Here is a 19,257-nt window from a genome sequence, read left to right on the forward strand (position 1 = left end):
TTCACCACCGAACCCCGACATACTTCACCACCTAACCCCTACATACTTCACCACCGAACCCCTACATACTTCACCACCGAACCCCTACATACTTCACCACCGAACCCCTACATACTTCACCACCGAACCCCTACATACTTCACCACCGAACCCTTACATACTTCACCACCGAACCCCGACATACTTCCCCACCGAACCCCTACATACTTCACCACCTAACCCCTACATACTTCACCACCGAACCCCTACATACTTCACCACCGAACCCCGACATACTTCACCACCGAACCCCGACATACTTCACCACCGAACCCCGACATACTTCACCACCTAACCCCTACATACTTCACCACCGAACCCCTACATACTTCACCACCGAACCCCGACATACTTCACCACCGAACCCCTACATACTTCACCACCGAACCCCGACATACTTCACCACCTAACCCCTACATACTTCACCACCGAACCCCTACATACTTCACCACCGAACCCCTACATACTTCACCACCGAACCCCTACATACTTCACCACCGAACCCCGACATACTTCACCACCGAACCCCGACATACTTCACCACCTAACCCCTACATACTTCACCACCGAACCCCTACATACTTCAACACCGAACCCCTACATACTTCACCACCGAACCCCTACATACTTCACCACCGAACCCCGACATACTTCACCACCGAACCCCGACATACTTCACCACCGAACCCCTACATACTTCACCACCGAACCCCTACATACTTCACCACCGAACCCCGACATACTTCACCACCGAACCCCGACATACTTCACCACCTAACCCCTACATACTTCACCACCGAACCCCGACATACTTCACCACCGAACCCCTACATACTTCACCACCGAACCCCGACATACTTCACCACCGAACCCCTACATACTTCACCACCGAACCCCGACATACTTCACCACCGAACCCCTACATACTTCACCACCGAACCCCGACATACTTCACCACCGAACCCCTACATACTTCACCACCGAACCCCAACATACTTCACCACCGAACCCCTACATACTTCACCACCGAACCCCTACATACTTCACCACCGAACCCCTACATACTTCACCACCGAACCCCGACATACTTCACCACCGAACACCTACATACTTCACCACCGAACCCCTACATACTTCACCACCGAACCCCTACATACTTCACCACCGAACCCCGACATACTTCACCACCGAACCCCAACATACTTCACCACCTAACCCCTACATACTTCACCACCGAACCCCGACATACTTCACCACCGAACCCCGACATACTTCACCACCGAACCCCGACATACTTCACCACCGAACCCCTACATACTTCACCACCGAACCCCGACATACTTCACCACCGAACCCCGACATACTTCACCACCTAACCCCTACATACTTCACCAACGAACCCCGACATACTTCACCACCGAACCCCTACATACTTCACCACCGAACCCCGACATACTTCACCACCTAACCCCTACATACTTCACCACCGAACCCCGACATACTTCACCACCGAACCCCTACATACTTCACCACCGAACCCCGACATACTTCACCACCGAACCCCGACATACTTCACCACCGAACCCCTACATACTTCACCACCGAACCCCGACATACTTCACCACCTAACCCCGACATACTTCACCACCGAACCCCGACATACTTCACCACAGAACCCCTACATACTTCACCACCGAACCCCGACATACTTCACCACCGAACCCCGACATACTTCACCACCGAACCCCTACATACTTCACCACCGAACCCCTACATACTTCACCACCTAACCCCGACATACTTCACCACCGAACCCCGACATACTTCACCACCGAACCCCTACATACTTCACCACCGAACCCCTACATACTTCACCACCGAACCCCGACATACTTCACCACCGAACCCCGACATACTTCACCACCGAACCCCGACATACTTCACCACCGAACCCCTACATACTTCACCACCGAACCCCGACATACTTCACCACCGAACCCCGACATACTTCACCACCGAACCCCGACATACTTCACCACCGAACCCCTACATACTTCACCACCGAACCCCGACATACTTCACCACCGAACCCCTACATACTTCACCACCGAACCCCGACATACTTCACCACAGAACCCCTACATACTTCACCACCGAACCCCGACATACTTCACCACCGAACCCCGACATACTTCACCACCGAACCCCTACATACTTCACCACCGAACCCCTACATACTTCACCACCTAACCCCGACATACTTCACCACCGAACCCCGACATACTTCACCACCGAACCCCTACATACTTCACCACCGAACCCCTACATACTTCACCACCGAACCCCGACATACTTCACCACCGAACCCCGACATACTTCACCACCGAACCCCGACATACTTCACCACCGAACCCCTACATACTTCACCACCGAACCCCGACATACTTCACCACCGAACCCCTACATACTTCACCACCGAACCCCTACATACTTCACCACAGAACCCCTACATACTTCGCCACCGAACCCCTACATACTTCACCACAGAACCCCTACATACTTCACCACCGAACCCCGACATACTTCACCACCTAACCCCTACATACTTCACCACCGAACCCCTACATACTTCACCACCGAACCCCGACATACTTCACCACCGAACCCCTACATACTTCACCACCGAACCCCGACATACTTCACCACAGAACCCCTACATACTTCACCACCGAACCCCTACATACTTCACCACCGAACCCCGACATACTTCACCACCGAACCCCGACATACTTCACCACCGAACCCCTACATACTTCACCACCGAACCCCTACATACTTCACCACCGAACCCCGACATACTTCACCACAGAACCCCTACATACTTCACCACCGAACCCCTACATACTTCACCACCGAACCCCTACATACTTCACCACCGAACCCCGACATACTTCACCACCTAACCCCGACATACTTCACCACCGAACCCCTACATACTTCACCACCGAACCCCGACATACTTCACCACCGAACCCCGACATACTTCACCACCGAACCCCGACATACTTCACCACCGAAACCCCAACATACTTCACCACCGAACCCCTACATACTTCACCACCGAACCCCGACATACTTCACCACCGAACCCCGACATACTTCACCACCGAACCCCTACATACTTCACCACCGAACCCCTACATACTTCACCACCGAACCCCGACATACTTCACCACCGAACCCCGACATACTTCACCACCGAACCCCTACATACTTCACCACCGAACCCCGACATACTTCACCACCGAACCCCGACATACTTCACCACCGAACCCCGACATACTTCACCACCGAACCCCGACATACTTCACCACCGAACCCCGACATACTTCACCACCGAACCCCTACATACTTCACCACCGAACCCCTACATACTTCACCACCGAACCCCGACATACTTCACCACCGAACCCCTACATACTTCACCACCGAACCCCTACATACTTCACCACCGAACCCCTACATACTTCACCACCGAACCCCGACATACTTCACCACCTAACCCCTACATACTTCACCACCGAACCCCTACATACTTCACCACCGAACCCCTACATACTTCACCACCGAACCCCGACATACTTCACCACCGAACCCCGACATACTTCACCACCGAACCCCTACATACTTCACCACCGAACCCCTACATACTTCACCACCTAACCCCTACATACTTCACCACCGAACCCCGACATACTTCACCACCTAACCCCTACATACTTCACCACCGAACCCCTACATACTTCACCACCTAACCCCCACATACTTCACCACCGAACCCCTACATACTTCACCACCGAACCCCTACATACTTCACCACCGAACCCCGACATACTTCACCACCTAACCCCTACATACTTCACCACCGAACCCCGACATACTTCACCACCGAACCCCGACATACTTCACCACCGAACCCCTACATACTTCACCACCGAACCCCGACATACTTCACCACCTAACCCCTACATACTTCACCACCGAACCCCGACATACTTCACCACCGAACCCCGACATACTTCACCACCTAACCCCTACATACTTCACCACCGAACCCCTACATACTTCACCACCGAACCCCTACATACTTCACCACCGAACCCCTACATACTTCACCACCTAACCCTTACATACTTCACCACAGAACCCCGACATACTTCACCACCGAACCCCGACATACTTCACCACCGAACCCCTACATACGTCACCACCGAACCCCGACATACTTCACCACCGAACCCCGACATACTTCACCACCGAACCCCTACATACTTCACCACCGAACCCCGACATACTTCACCACCGAACCCCGACATACTTCACCACCGAACCCCGACATACTTCACCACCGAACCCCTACATACTTCACCACCGAACCCCGACATACTTCACCACCGAACCCCGACATACTTCACCACCTAACCCCTACATACTTCACCACCGAACCCCGACATACTTCACCACCGAACCCCGACATACTTCACCACCGAACCCCTACATACTTCACCACCTAACCCCTACATACTTCACCACCGAACCCCGACATACTTCACCACCGAACCCCGACATACTTCACCACCGAACCCCTACATACTTCACCACCTAACCCCTACATACTTCACCACCGAACCCCTACATACTTCACCACCGAACCCTTACATACTTCACCACCGAACCCCGACATACTTCACCACCGAACCCCTACATACTTCACCACCGAACCCCTACATACTTCACCACCGAACCCCTACATACTTCACCACCGAACCCCTACATACTTCACCACCGAACCCCTACATACTTCACCACCGAACCCTTACATACTTCACCACCGAACCCCGACATACTTCACCACCGAACCCCTACATACTTCACCACCGAACCCCTACATACTTCACCACCGAACCCCGACATACTTCACCACCTAACCCCTACATACTTCACCACCGAACCCCTACATACTTCACCACCGAACCCCGACATACTTCACCACCGAACCCCGACATACTTCACCACCTAACCCCTACATACTTCACCACCGAACCCCGACATACTTCACCACCGAACCCCGACATACTTCACCACCGAACCCCTACATAATTCACCACCGAACCCCGACATACTTCACCACCGAACCCCTACATACTTCACCACCGAACCCCTACATACTTCACTACCGAACCCCGACATACTTCACCACCGAACCCCGACATACTTCACCACCTAACCCCGACATACTTCACCACCGAACCCCTACATACTTCACCACCGAACCCCGACATACTTCACCACCGAACCCCTACATACTTCACCACCTAACCCCGACATACTTCACCACCGAACCCCGACATACTTCACCACCTAACCCCGACATACTTCACCACCGAACCCCTACATACTTCACCACCGAACCCCGACATACTTCACCACCGAACCCCTACATACTTCACCACCGAACCCCGACATACTTCACCACCGAACCCCGACATACTTCACCACCTAACCCCGACATACTTCACCACCGAACCCCTACATACTTCACCACCGAACCCCGACATACTTCACCACCGAACCCCTACATACTTCACCACCGAACCCCTACATACTTCACCACCGAACCCCTACATACTTCACCACCGAACCCCTACATACTTCACCACCGAACCCCTACATACTTCACCACAGAACCCCTACATACTTCACCACCGAACCCCTACATACTTCACCACCGAACCCCGACATACTTCACAACCGAACCCCTACATACTTCACCACCGAACCCCTACATACTTCACCACCGAACCCCGACATACTTCACCACCGAACCCCGACATACTTCACCCCCGAACCCCGACATACTTCACCACCGAACCCCGACATACTTCACCACCGAACCCCGACATACTTCACCACCGAACCCCGACATACTTCACCACAGAACCCCTACATACTTCACCACCGAACCCCTACATACTTCACCACCGAACCCCTACATACTTCACCACCGAACCCCGACATACTTCACCACCGAACCCCGACATACTTCACCACCGAACCCCGACATACTTCACCACCGAACCCCTACATACTTCACCACCGAACCCCGACATACTTCACCACCGAACCCCTACATACTTCACCACCGAACCCCGACATACTTCACCACCGAACCCCGACATACTTCACCACCGAACCCCTACATACTTCACCACCGAACCCCTACATACTTCACCACCGAACCCCTACATACTTCACCACAGAACCCCGACATACTTCACCACCGAACCCCTACATACTTCACCACCGAACCCCTACATACTTCACCACCGAACCCCTACATACTTCACCACAGAACCCCGACATACTTCACCACCGAACCCCTACATACTTCACCACCGAACCCCTACATACTTCACCACCGAACCCCTACATACTTCACCACCGAACCCCTACATACTTCACCACCGAACCCCTACATACTTCACCACAGAACCCCGACATACTTCACCACCGAACCCCTACATACTTCACCACCGAACCCCTACATACTTCACCACCGAACCCCTACATACTTCACCACAGAACCCCGACATACTTCACCACCGAACCCCTACATACTTCACCACCGAACCCCGACATACTTCACCACAGAACCCCGACATACTTCACCACCGAACCCCTACATACTTCACCACCGAACCCCTACATACTTCACCACCGAACCCCTACATACTTCACCACAGAACCCCGACATACTTCACCACCGAACCCCTACATACTTCACCACCGAACCCCTACATACTTCACCACCGAACCCCTACATACTTCACCACCGAACCCCGACATACTTCACCACCGAACCCCTACATACTTCACCACCGAACCCCTACATACTTCACCACAGAACCCCGACATACTTCACCACCGAACCCCGACATACTTCACCACCGAACCCCGACATACTTCACCACCGAACCCCGACATACTTCACCACAGAACCCCGACATACTTCACCACCGAACCCCGACATACTTCACCACCGAACCCCTACATACTTCACCACCGAACCCCTACATACTTCACCACAGAACCCCGACATACTTCACCACCGAACCCCTACATACTTCACCACCGAACCCCTACATACTTCACCACCGAACCCCTACATACTTCACCACCGAACCCCTACATACTTCACCACAGAACCCCGACATACTTCACCACCGAACCCCTACATACTTCACCACCGAACCCCTACATACTTCACCACCGAACCCCTACATACTTCACCACCGAACCCCTACATACTTCACCACCGAACCCCTACATACTTCACCACAGAACCCCGACATACTTCACCACCGAACCCCGACATACTTCACCACCGAACCCCGACATACTTCACCACCGAACCCCGACATACTTCACCACAGAACCCCGACATACTTCACCACCGAACCCCGACATACTTCACCACCGAACCCCGACATACTTCACCACAGAACCCCGACATACTTCACCACCGAACCCCTACATACTTCACCACCTAACCCCTACATACTTCACCACCGAACCCCTACATACTTCACCACCGAACCCCGACATACTTCACCACCGAACCCCGACATACTTCACCACCTAACCCCTACATACTTCACCACCGAACCCCGACATACTTCACCACCTAACCCCTACATACTTCACCACCGAACCCCTACATACTTCACCACCGAACCCCTACATACTTCACCACCGAACCCCGACATACTTCACCACCGAACCCCTACATACTTCACCACCTAACCCCTACATACTTCACCACCGAACCCCGACATACTTCACCACCTAACCCCTACATACTTCACCACCGAACCCCGACATACTTCACCACCGAACCCCTACATACTTCACCACCGAACCCCTACATACTTCACCACCGAACCCCTACATACTTCACCACCGAACCCCGACATACTTCACCACCTAACCCCTACATACTTCACCACCGAACCCCTACATACTTCACCACCGAACCCCGACATACTTCACCACCGAACCCCGACATACTTCACCACAGAACCCCGACATACTTCACCACCGAACCCCTACATACTTCACCACCTAACCCCTACATACTTCACCACCGAACCCCTACATACTTCACCACAGAACCCCGACATACTTCACCACCGAACCCCGACATACTTCACCACAGAACCCCGACATACTTCACCACCGAACCCCTACCTAGATATGCATCCGCCTCCACACCCAGCGAGTTGCTGGTGGCCCTGCTGCACGTGGCTGTCGGTAATCCCGTGCCGTGAAGGCAGCTAGGGGTTGGTGGATCACCGCACACATGGTGCGCAACCCCCTTCCCCAGGGGGTGCTGTACCCCGGCTCTGCGAGGAGGGATCGAGCGTTGCCCCCTCACGCAAGGGTTTTAGCCGGGTGCTCCAGCGACCGCGTGTACAACAAACACAGCTCATCATTTACTTGGCTGAGAACATCTTACAAATAAAAACCTAAAATACAGCAGCAGCAGGACCATCCTGAAACAGAGTCCTACGACTCAATGTGGCTCTGCTGGATGAATGACTAAATTATTCCCAACATACACACAAAGACAAAGATCCGCCGTATAGCCTTAACAGATTGTTCGGTGCAAGTGCTGTTAGCGAGTCGCACCTATGCGACTCGCTAACAGTGTGGGTGGCCAGCACAACGTCCGGCCGCCTTTGTCTCCCCAGTAGTGATCTTTACGCACCGCACCAGGTACTCATTTGAGGCCGGGTCGACCTACCCCCTAGGTCGACACACACACACATCCCTTGACACACGCACACACACCTCTTGACACACACGCACACACACGCGCTGGCATGCAGTGCGAGTGACATGAGAGCTCTCGCAGCAGCAGCAGCTGTGGCCGAGGAAGTGGAAAGCGCGCACTGAGTGAGCTCAGCGCTCGCTCCCTCGCTCGCTCGCTCGCTCGCTCGCGCACTGAGTGAGCTCAGCGCTCCCTCGCTCGCTCGCTCAGTGGGGCATCGCGAGCTCGGGCCAGCGGCTCCGCTGCCAAACCCCGGGGCCCACGTGGCCAGCCACAGTCATCTACCAGCGATCACTCGCTCGAGATCCAACCTCCTACCGCACCATCCAGCCAGCATCCAACTCCTACCGCTCCACCGCCACCATCCATGCCAATCCACACACCCGCTTCATCCACCCCAACGATACAGCCTCAATAATCTACCCACATTAACCACCCCCACCAATCCTCCCACCCCGTCCCCATCATCCACCCCCACACATCTACCCGTAGCATCGATCCCCCATCATCCACCCTCATTAATTCATCCACCACCGTCACCCCCCACCCCATCACCACTCGTCCCGCATCAACGCACGCGGCGTCTCACCGCCCCACGTGACATCAACTCCCACGCGCGCGCGTGACCTCATCACACGCGCACATTGACACAAGTCAGACACCGGATCGTCATCAACGCTGCCTTGTTCATCAAGCACACACACAGACAAAGATCCCCCGTAACAGACTGTTGGGGCAAGTGCTGTTAGCAAGCACCAATGAAGGCCGGAACGGCACACGAGGGGGTGGTTGGTCAGCACCAAGCCCGACCGCCTTTGTCTCCCTAGTGGCGATGTTTTCTCACCGCACCAGGTACTCATTTGAAACTGAGTCGACCTAGGGGAGGCCCAGGACCAATTCAGATAATCGTCACTGGTGTTGGCCCTGAGCGGGACTCGAACTCGAGTGGTCAGGTTCAGAGCGCAGCGCGCTAACCACCGCGCCACGGCTCCCCACACACACCCTCATCCAGCCGCGCTCCACACAGCCGAGTGTTGATGGTGAAACATTGCGTGGGCTCTGATCCTTGGCTCAGAACTCTGTAAAAACCGAGGGGAATTCTGGCAGAGCGGGGACCACGTGGGTGCAGCTGCTGCTGCTGCACGTGTTTTCCGGGCAGCTGCACACGTTTCCCAGCTTTCTCGCGTATGTCCGTGTGTGCGTAACGTGTGTGCGTAACATGTGTGCGTAACGTGTGTGCGTAACGTGTGCGTAACGTGTGTGCGTGTGTGTATGTTTGCGTAACGTGTGTTCGTGTGTGTGTGTGCGTGTATGTTTGCACAACGTGTGTTCGCGTGTGTCCGTGTGCGTAACGTGTGTGCGAGTGTGTGCGTGTGCGTAACGTGTGTGCGTGTGTGTGCGTGTGTGTATGTGCGTGTGTGCGTGCGTGTGTGTGCGTGTGTGTGCGTGCGTGTGTGTGCGTGTGTGTGCGTGTGTGTGCGTGTGTGTATGTGCGTGTGTGCGTGCGTGTGTGTGCGTGTGTGTGCGTGCGTGTGTGTGCGTGCGTGTGTGTATGTGCGTGTGTGCGTGCGTGTGTGTGCGTGCGTGTGCTCGCGGAGAGCGGTAACGCAGTGGTCAGTGCACTGCGCTGCGGACCCGGCCACCCGAGTTCGATTCCCACTCACGGCCAACACCAGCGATCAACTGGATCTGGGCCTCCACACGGTCGACTCAGTCTCAAATGAGCACTTGTCGCGATGTGTGGTGAACTCGTGTGCCATCCCGGCCTTCACAGACGGCTCGCTGACGGCACTTGCCCCGACAGTCTATGGAGGCTACACGGGGCATCTTTGTGTTCGCGTGCGTGAGTGCATCCCACGCTGTGAGAAGATCATGAGTGTGGGCGAGTATTAATTAATTAATTAGCGTATGCTAATGAAGGCAGCGCGCGTAATTGATCGCAGTCGGCGCTGACTCACTGACAATGCACCACGGCGGGTTCATTATTGCCGAAAATAATTAAGTCGCGGCTGCACGCACACAAAGATGAAGACCTCCCGTATAGACACACACTCGTGAGGGCAAGTGCTGTTAGCGAGCATCTATGGAGGTCGGCGCAGCGCACGAGGTGGTCAACATCCACGCCTAAACACACACACACACCCCACACACTCCCCACACACACACACACTCCCCACACACACTCCCCACGCACACTCCCCACGCACACTCCCCACGCACACTCCCCACGCACACTCCCCACGCACACTCCCCACACACACTCCCCACACACACTCCCCACACACACTCCCCACACACACTCCCCACACACACTCCCCACACACACTCCCCACACACACTCCCCACACACACTCCCCACACACACTCCCCACACACACTCCCCACACACACACCCCACACACACACCCCCACACACACACCCCACACACACACACCCCACACACACACACCCCACACACACACACCCCACACACACACACCCCACACACACACACCCCACACACACACACCCCACACACACACACCCCACACACACACCCCACACACACACCCCACACACACACCCCACACACACACCCCACACACACACCCCACACACACACCCCACACACACACACACACCCCACACACACTTATACACTCCACACACTCCCCACACACTCCCCACACACACACACACACTCCCCCCACACACACACACACCCCACACACACACCCCACACACACACACACCCCACACACACACACCCCACACACACACACCCCACACACACACACTCTCCACACACCCCACACACACACACTCTCCACACGCGCGCGCTGTGCAGTTTCACTCATCACGCACGATCAATTAGGGACCCATGCGCGCGTACTGTTGTTGTTGTTGTTGGCAGCAACAACAACGACGACGATCGTTTACCAATGACCGCTGCAACCAGCGTCCCAATACAGAGCGTGACCTAATGCCCCGCGTGACCGAATGCCCCGCGTGGTGAAGCCGCGACCTTGCCGTGCCCGGGACACAAATGTGACTCGACGTGACCAGACGCACGATGCCGGCTGGGCCCGCCTGCGTCTGGCATCGCGCTCGTGCCAGAGACGTGGGGCAGCCACTTCACCTCGAGGCCGACTCATCCCCGTCCGTCGGCGACTCGGAACATGGCCCCGTCACGTGGATGATGATGATGCCGATGATGAAGATGGCGGTGCCGCTGCCAATGGCATCTGGTAAGGCAGCCGCGTTCGCTCAACGAGTGCCGTGACCGTACGCACGAGAACGGAGATGCTGCCGGACAGCGCGAGGAGGGACTAACGCGAGGAGGGACTAACGCGAGGAGGGACTAACGCGAGGAGGGACTAACGCGAGGAGGGACTAACGCGAGGAGGAGAAACCTCCGAGACGCCGCTCTGTCTGGATCGTCGTGGCGAGCGCTGCTCCCTTTTCCGTCGCGACGTTTCGCCTCCCACGTTGAAGGGCGAGCGAGCAGGTGTAGGGGGGGGGGAGATGGGGGGACTCACCTGAGACCCGCGCCACGTGCCTCGCTTATATCTTGATGTCATTAATTGAGGTCATTTGAGGACGCGAACATAGCGGTGCAGTCAGTGCCACAGCGTGTGACACACACACACACAGCGTGACACACACACACACAGCGCGTGACACACACACACACACGCAGTGCGAGTGTGTGTGTTCCCCATCTCACAGATACGCTTTTATTTCTCCGCATCACCACGTGTCTCCACCAGGCAACATAACGCGACACGATGTGGATTCACACGGAGTCTCAATACCACAGCATCCCAAGGCGATTCGCACTACCAGGGGCGATATGAATATTATGGAAGGGAAGTCATTGGTTTCTAAATGAGTCGATGGGTCTCTATATGAGTATGTCCCTGTGTTTGTCTGTGGGTCTCTATACGAGTCGATGGGTCTCTGTGAGAGTCTGTCCCTGTGTTTAACTATGGGTTTTGTATGAGTCTCCCGGGCCCTGCGCGCCCTCATGACGAGAGGGGCGGCTCTCACGCTCGTCATTCAGAGCGGCATCTCCCTGCTGCGCCCGAAACGTCGCGCGTGTCCAATACGAAGGCTGCTGCTGTGCGTGCTGTGTGTGGCTGGGCTGCGCACCGCGCTACCAACCGGGCCACCACAGCTCGATTCCCGCTCACGGCCAACAACAACAACAACCCACAGAGTGGCGACTCTTGTCACTGGGCGCCCCACTCCCCCCACCCCCAACCCCGTGCCGTGTGCTACTTCCCCACAGCACTTGCCGCAACAGCTTGGCAAAGGGCTATACGGGGGATCTTTGTCTGTGTGTGTGTGTGGATGTGCGCCCCAGCTGGCGTGGGGAGCGAGCGCGTTCATCACGAAGCGGCGCTTCCACCCGCGCTGGTTCAGAACAGCAGACTTTGACTTTTAAACAACTTTCATTGCCGCCAGCAGCAACAGCACTGGAGGCGATTCCGATATGAAATACACAAAGTCACCAGCAAACAAACGAATAAAACGCTATAAATCCACGCGCTGTGGCGCGAAATGCACCGCGCACAACACGAAATAAAAGCCACGTGGTGGTGGTGGTCATCGCGCACGCCACGGTGACGAGCGAGTGCTTCGGAAGGTGAACACCACGAGGGTGCCGTCCACGCTGGTACAGAGAGGGGCTTGTCCGGCGCCCCAGCGTTAGAAGAAGCCGTGCACATCACCGACACGTGTGTGGTATGAAGGCGCAGCCCTGAAAGTGCCCACACACTCCGCTGCTGGCGGAAGAGCCTTCGCGAAGCCCGAGGGAAGCTCTCCAGAGGAGGGTATATATATGTATATATTGGCCTACTCTTCCACGTTGGCCAGACGTCTTGGAGCTACCCACACTTGACCCCCAGTGCCAGAAACCTTCGAGCACGTGGGCGCGCGTGCACGCGCCACGTGGAGCGAGTCGTCGCGACAGATGGCGACGACTTGGGGAGGAGGAGGCCTTCATTATCCAGCAGTGGGTAGATCGTGGCCGACTGTGATCATGAAACAACCCCCAACATCACGTATTGATCGTGGCCGACTGTGATCATGAAACAACCCCCAACATCACGTATTGATCGTGGCCGACTGTGATCATGAAACAACCCCCAACATCACGTATTGATCGTGGCCGACTGTGATCATGAAACAACCCCCAACATCACGTATTGATCGTGGCCGACTGTGATCATGAAACAACCCCCAACATCACGTATTGATCGTGGCCGACTGTGATCATGAAACAACCCCCAACATCACGTATTGATCGTGGCCGACTGTGATCATGAAACAACCCCCAACATCACGTATTGATCGTGGCCGACTGTGATCATGAAACAACCCCCAACATCACGTATTGATCGTGGCCGACTGTGATCATGAAACAACCCCCAACATCACGTATTGATCGTGGCCGACTGTGATCATGAAACAACCCCCAACATCACGTATTGATCGTGGCCGACTGTGATCATGAAACAACCCCCCAACATCACTTATTGTGTGGTTGTAGCGGGCGGTTCGAGCGGCGGGTGGGAGGGAGAGTGAACCTCACACCGGCGCGTGTGAGTACAGGTGTGTGTGTGGTGTGTGTAGTGTGTGTGTGTGTAGTGTGTGTGTAGTGTGTGTGGTGTGTGTAGTGTGTGTAGTGTGTGTGTGTAGTGTGTGTAGTGTGTGTGTAGTGTGTGTAGTGTGTGTGTGTTTAGTGTGTAGAGTGTGTGTGTAGAGTGTGTGTGTGTTTAGTGTGTGTGTAGTGTGTGTGTGTAGTGTGCGTGTACGCAGGGGTGAGTACAGGTGTGTGTGTGTGTAGAGTGTGTATCGTGTGTGTGTACGCAGGGGTGAGTACAGGTGTGTGTGGTGTGTGTAGTGTGTGTGGTGTGTGTAGTGTGTGTGGTGTGTGTCGAGTGTGAGCGTAAGGCGTATGAGCGAGTTCAACGTTAGGAGGCGATCCAGAGTCTGAGATCAGGAAAGGCACGGGGCAGAGATGATATCCCAAACGAAATGCTGAGGGAGGGTGGCGTTTGTACACAGACTGCCTTACATGACATCATAACAACAGACTGGACCACTGGACGGGTTCCGCAGGATTGGAAGGATGCTCTTTAAGAAGGGGGACTGCACAGACTGGAACAACTACAGTGGCATCTCACTCCTCAGTGTGCGGTAAAGGTCCTGGCAAGGATTATTCAACATCGCCTTGCCAGGTACGCTGAGGAGAGGATTGCAAAGCCCCAATGTGGGGTCAGGAAAGGGCGGTCCTGCACAGATGCCATATTTTCTGTCCGTCTGCTCCAGCAGAGGTGTAGGGAATTCCAACAAGACCTACATCTCTGCTTTATTGACCTGGTCAAGGCCTATGATACCATCAGTAGGACTGGGCTCTGGGTTGTTCTTCGTGCTTTCGGAGTCCCTGACCCTCTGCTCACGATCATTAAGGACCTTCATGATGGTGAGCGGGCCCGGGTAAAACTACGTGGCCGGGAGTCGGAGCCTTTCCCTGTACACCTTGTGGTGCGACAGGGATGTCCTCTGGCTCCCACATTATTTAACATCTATTTCGACTGCGTAGTTCGTGAAGCCTTCAATAGCTGTACCGGGGGAATTTCCATCTGGTACAGATATAATGGGAGGCTGATCGATGCCAGGGTGCGATCAAGGGATGGCTCCCTATTGGTCAACCACGTTATGTATGCCGATGATTTGGTAATAGCTGCTCATTCAGAGGAGGAGTTGGAGATGCTGCTGCTGAGAGTGGAGCGTGCCACTAAGAGGTGGGGCCTGACCATCAGCCCCACCGAAACTAAGCACCTGCCTGGGTATTTTGTACCATCGGACACTCCAACCCCACAACTCCCAATCGGTGATGGGACAGGAGTGGAGACAGTGGAGAGTTTCCCATACCTGGGCAGTGTGCTTATGACCGGCTCCAGTGTAACAGCAGAGGTCTCACTCCGAATCAGTCGAGCGGCAATCTTTTCATCGGTTGCGTAACGCTGTGTGGAAGCTACCTGGCCTGTCGCTCCGCACGAAGCTTCAGGTCTTCTCGGCCACAGTCATTCCCTCCCTTATCTACGCTTGCGAAACGTGGACCTCCCTAATGGAGCATATTCGCCGGTTGGAAACATTTAGGTTGGCCTGCCTACGATCCATTCTGGGTTTAACCAGGCTGGATTGTGTGAGGCGCTCACAAATCCTTGAAAGATCTGAGCAAAGTCCCATCGGTGAGCTCCTCCGGCAGGCAAGGCTGCGTTGGCTGGGTCATGTAGCCCGCATGCCCAGCCACCGCATGCCTAAACAGCTTTTGTTCGACCGGATCGAGGGGGCTATACGGGCGCGGCACGGGCTAGAGAAGAGATGAAGTGATGTGGTACAAGAGGACGTGGAGCTGAGTGGACTTGCCGATGACTGGTATCAGCGGTGTCAAGATCGGCCTCTGTGGAGGAGGCTCGTGAAGGACGCTACTGGGCAGTTGGATGCAGTCGCCCTCCAGCAACAACGGAGGGCGGAGGAGCGACGCTCACAACAACGAGCGGAGCGCCGGGTGGCTAAAGCACAGCAAGTTGGCACAGTAGAGGGCACAGGTGGTGCATCAGCCAGTCATCTCAGTCAGTCGACCCGTGGCACCTGGGTCTGCCCCGTGACCTCCTGCCAGCGGGCATTCGACACTTCACGTGGCCTCAAGGTGCACATGGCCTGGCACAAGCGTTCGTGATGACGTCACCGCCACTTAGTGGCGAATGGCGGTTGTTGTTGTTGTGTGTGTGTGTGTACACGTGTGTGTGAGATGAACAATGAACGCAGCCCATGGTGGTGGTGGCGGGGAGTCTGTGAGCTCACCTCTGTGATGGAGGCTGATGCTCTTCTCCACGCGTCATTGCGCCTTCGGGCTCCTCCTCGTTGCTGGGAGCGGTGGAGTCAGCGGGGATCCACGGGGTCCCTGTCCGAACCCCTCTCCCTCTTCCTGGGTCCCTCTCGCCTCTCCACACTCCTGTCTGCAGCTCTCTCGCTACCCTCTCGCGCAATGGGATAGCAACGACTCCCAGAACCACAGTCCCCGAATACTGATCCACGATGCCCGGCTCACGGATCTCCAACCTCCTTAAACCCCACTCCCGAGACCCCGGCTCCCTGGTCCCCGATGCCAGCTTCCTGATCCCCCGGCTCCCGCTCCGAGGGGGAGGGGGGGAGGCGCCTCTCGCACCGAGACTCTCCGCCTCGAGGAAGCGGCGCGACCGCGCTCGCTCCGCGGAGTCGAGGACGCGATGCGAGGCGCGGGGGAGGAAGGCGGTGGGGGCAGGGGAGGGGGTGGAGCTGAGAGGAGGCAGATGGGCGGGGAGGGAGATGGGAGGGGAGCCGCAAGCCGAGTGCAGGGGAATTCGCGCTGTCACATGGGGGGGGGGGCGGGGGGGGGGCTGCGCGTGACTTCCCACACCCCCGCGCCAGCCCCCCTCCTCCTCCCCGCGTGGCCGGCCCGAGTCGTCGTCACCGCGAGCCGGCAGGCTGCAGGCAGCGAGGCCGTCGCGCTACTCGCGCACTCGGGAACCCCCCCCCCGCCCCCCCCCCCCCCCCGACAAAGAAAATCAGCGAATGTGCCGTCTCGTGATGAATAGGGGAAATGAAAACCCGACGTTTCGGTCGATTGGCCTGCAGAGACCTCGTGTTGCGCCCGAAACGTCGTGATTTATTTTATTTTATACCTACGTGACTTTACCGAAAAGAACCAAAGAGTTTGGCGAATTCGTCGTTTTAATTTTCGGCGAAACGTTGTCCCACGCTCTCTCTGGCGGCAGGCATCGCGCTGTGGGGCTGCAGCCGGCGCCGTCGCGGCCACGTGCGACGTGGGTCACGTGGCACCCGCTGTGGCGTGGCGTGGTCAGGCGTGGTGAAAGGTGGCATGTTGTGGCATGGCCTGGTGTAGCGTGGTGTCGCGTGGTGTAACGTGGCCTGGTGTGGCTGGGCATGGTGTAGCGTGGCCTGGCGTGGCACGGCATATGTAGTGATATACGCGGGGTAGCGTGGGGTAATTTTCCCAATGTGGCAAATTCTTTTTATCAGTATCCTCCTCGAGCGAAACACACAATATGTGACTGGCATTGGACCAACCACAATCCACTGCTGTGAAATCACCTGCAAACGACTCAGCTTGCCAGGACCCTCCTGAACAGGAGTCTTGAGACTCAGTGGAGCTGTCGTGGGTAGAGAGGTTGAGTCGTAGCAACAACGAGAATTCACTGAGCGTACTGCATGCGAGGCGCAGTGTGACGGATGATGCTCATGACGACGTCTTGCCCAACATTGCATTTAAAGCTGAAACATCGGCAGGAATGTATCGATTGTTGTTTTGTTTGTTGTTGTAACTTGCTGACCCACCTCTACTGGACATGTTAAAAAGAGCTTCATGGCTCATCGGATTTCTCCTTCTGCAATCTAAGTAAAGATTCTGAACGACTCGTTCGCGAGTGTGGTTTGAGTGTAGGTTTGAGCGCAGGTTTGTAACAGAGCACAGGAGCTGGAAGCTGTAGCGAGGTTAAATGAGTAATGCGATTTATTTATTTATGCTTTGCTTGATTCCTTCACGTGACCTCTCCGCGACGTCTTCTCGATGCGGCGCGTTACCGACTGAGCCGAGTCCCCCGTGCGCGGAACGGAACTCAACGGGGGAACCGGTTCGGAACGGAACCGTTGAAACAAAAGTGACCCGAACATAAATTAAAACAACACTCGACGCACAGCACCGGAGGGGTTAGAGGGTTAAGAGTCGGGGTCAAGAGTTAAATAAGAACCAAGGCGGAGGAGGCCACCTTGGCATGGCTCGCTCTGTCAGCGACACAAAACAAAACAAACTAAAATCGAAGTAACGCACGAAAGAAACATGCCTGCATGTCAGTCTACACCACCGGCGCCGGCCCGAGGGCAGCCCGGGCCCGGCCTCACGATCCGTGGCGTCGCGTGGCCCCAGGCCCGGGGGGGGGGGGAGGGGGGTTCCAGTCTCGCGGTAGAGCCACGTGCGGGGGTGGAGTCACCGATGGTCGACGCACAGAGACGGCGTGTGACGCGGTTGATGACGCGGTTGATGACGAGGCATGCACCAGTGCTGGATCTCGATGCGAGTCTATGGGTCTCTCTCTCAGAGTTGATGGGTCTCTAATAGAGTCAATGGGTCTTTCGGAGTTCATGCGACCAAATGAAAATTAGCAGGAAGCGGTGATAACTGGTGACGATGGCGATGATAATGCCCCAGTGCTGGGTCTCTATGCGAATGTATTTATGTGTTTGAGTCTTATGGGCCTCTATGCGCGTTGACGGC

The 19,257-nt window shown here is 55.7% G+C and overlaps 1 protein-coding gene across 2 annotated transcripts in view; it reads right to left on the minus strand.

Annotated features, from left to right (window-relative positions):
* LOC144719317 (uncharacterized) overlaps positions 1-17,217 on the minus strand; it is a 72,256-nt gene extending 55,039 nt beyond the window's left edge. For both annotated transcript variants that reach the window (XM_078595153.1, XM_078595152.1), the window contains exon 1: positions 16,788-17,217. The gene's annotated coding sequence lies outside the window, so the exon portion shown is untranslated. The remainder of the gene's footprint in view (positions 1-16,787) is intronic.
* Positions 17,218-19,257: the final 2,040 nt, after the last annotated feature.

Source organism: Lampetra planeri, chromosome 6 (genome assembly GCF_965212315.1).
Source record: "Lampetra planeri chromosome 6, kcLamPlan1.2.h2, whole genome shotgun sequence".
Lineage (NCBI taxonomy): Eukaryota > Metazoa > Chordata > Hyperoartia > Petromyzontiformes > Petromyzontidae > Lampetra > Lampetra planeri.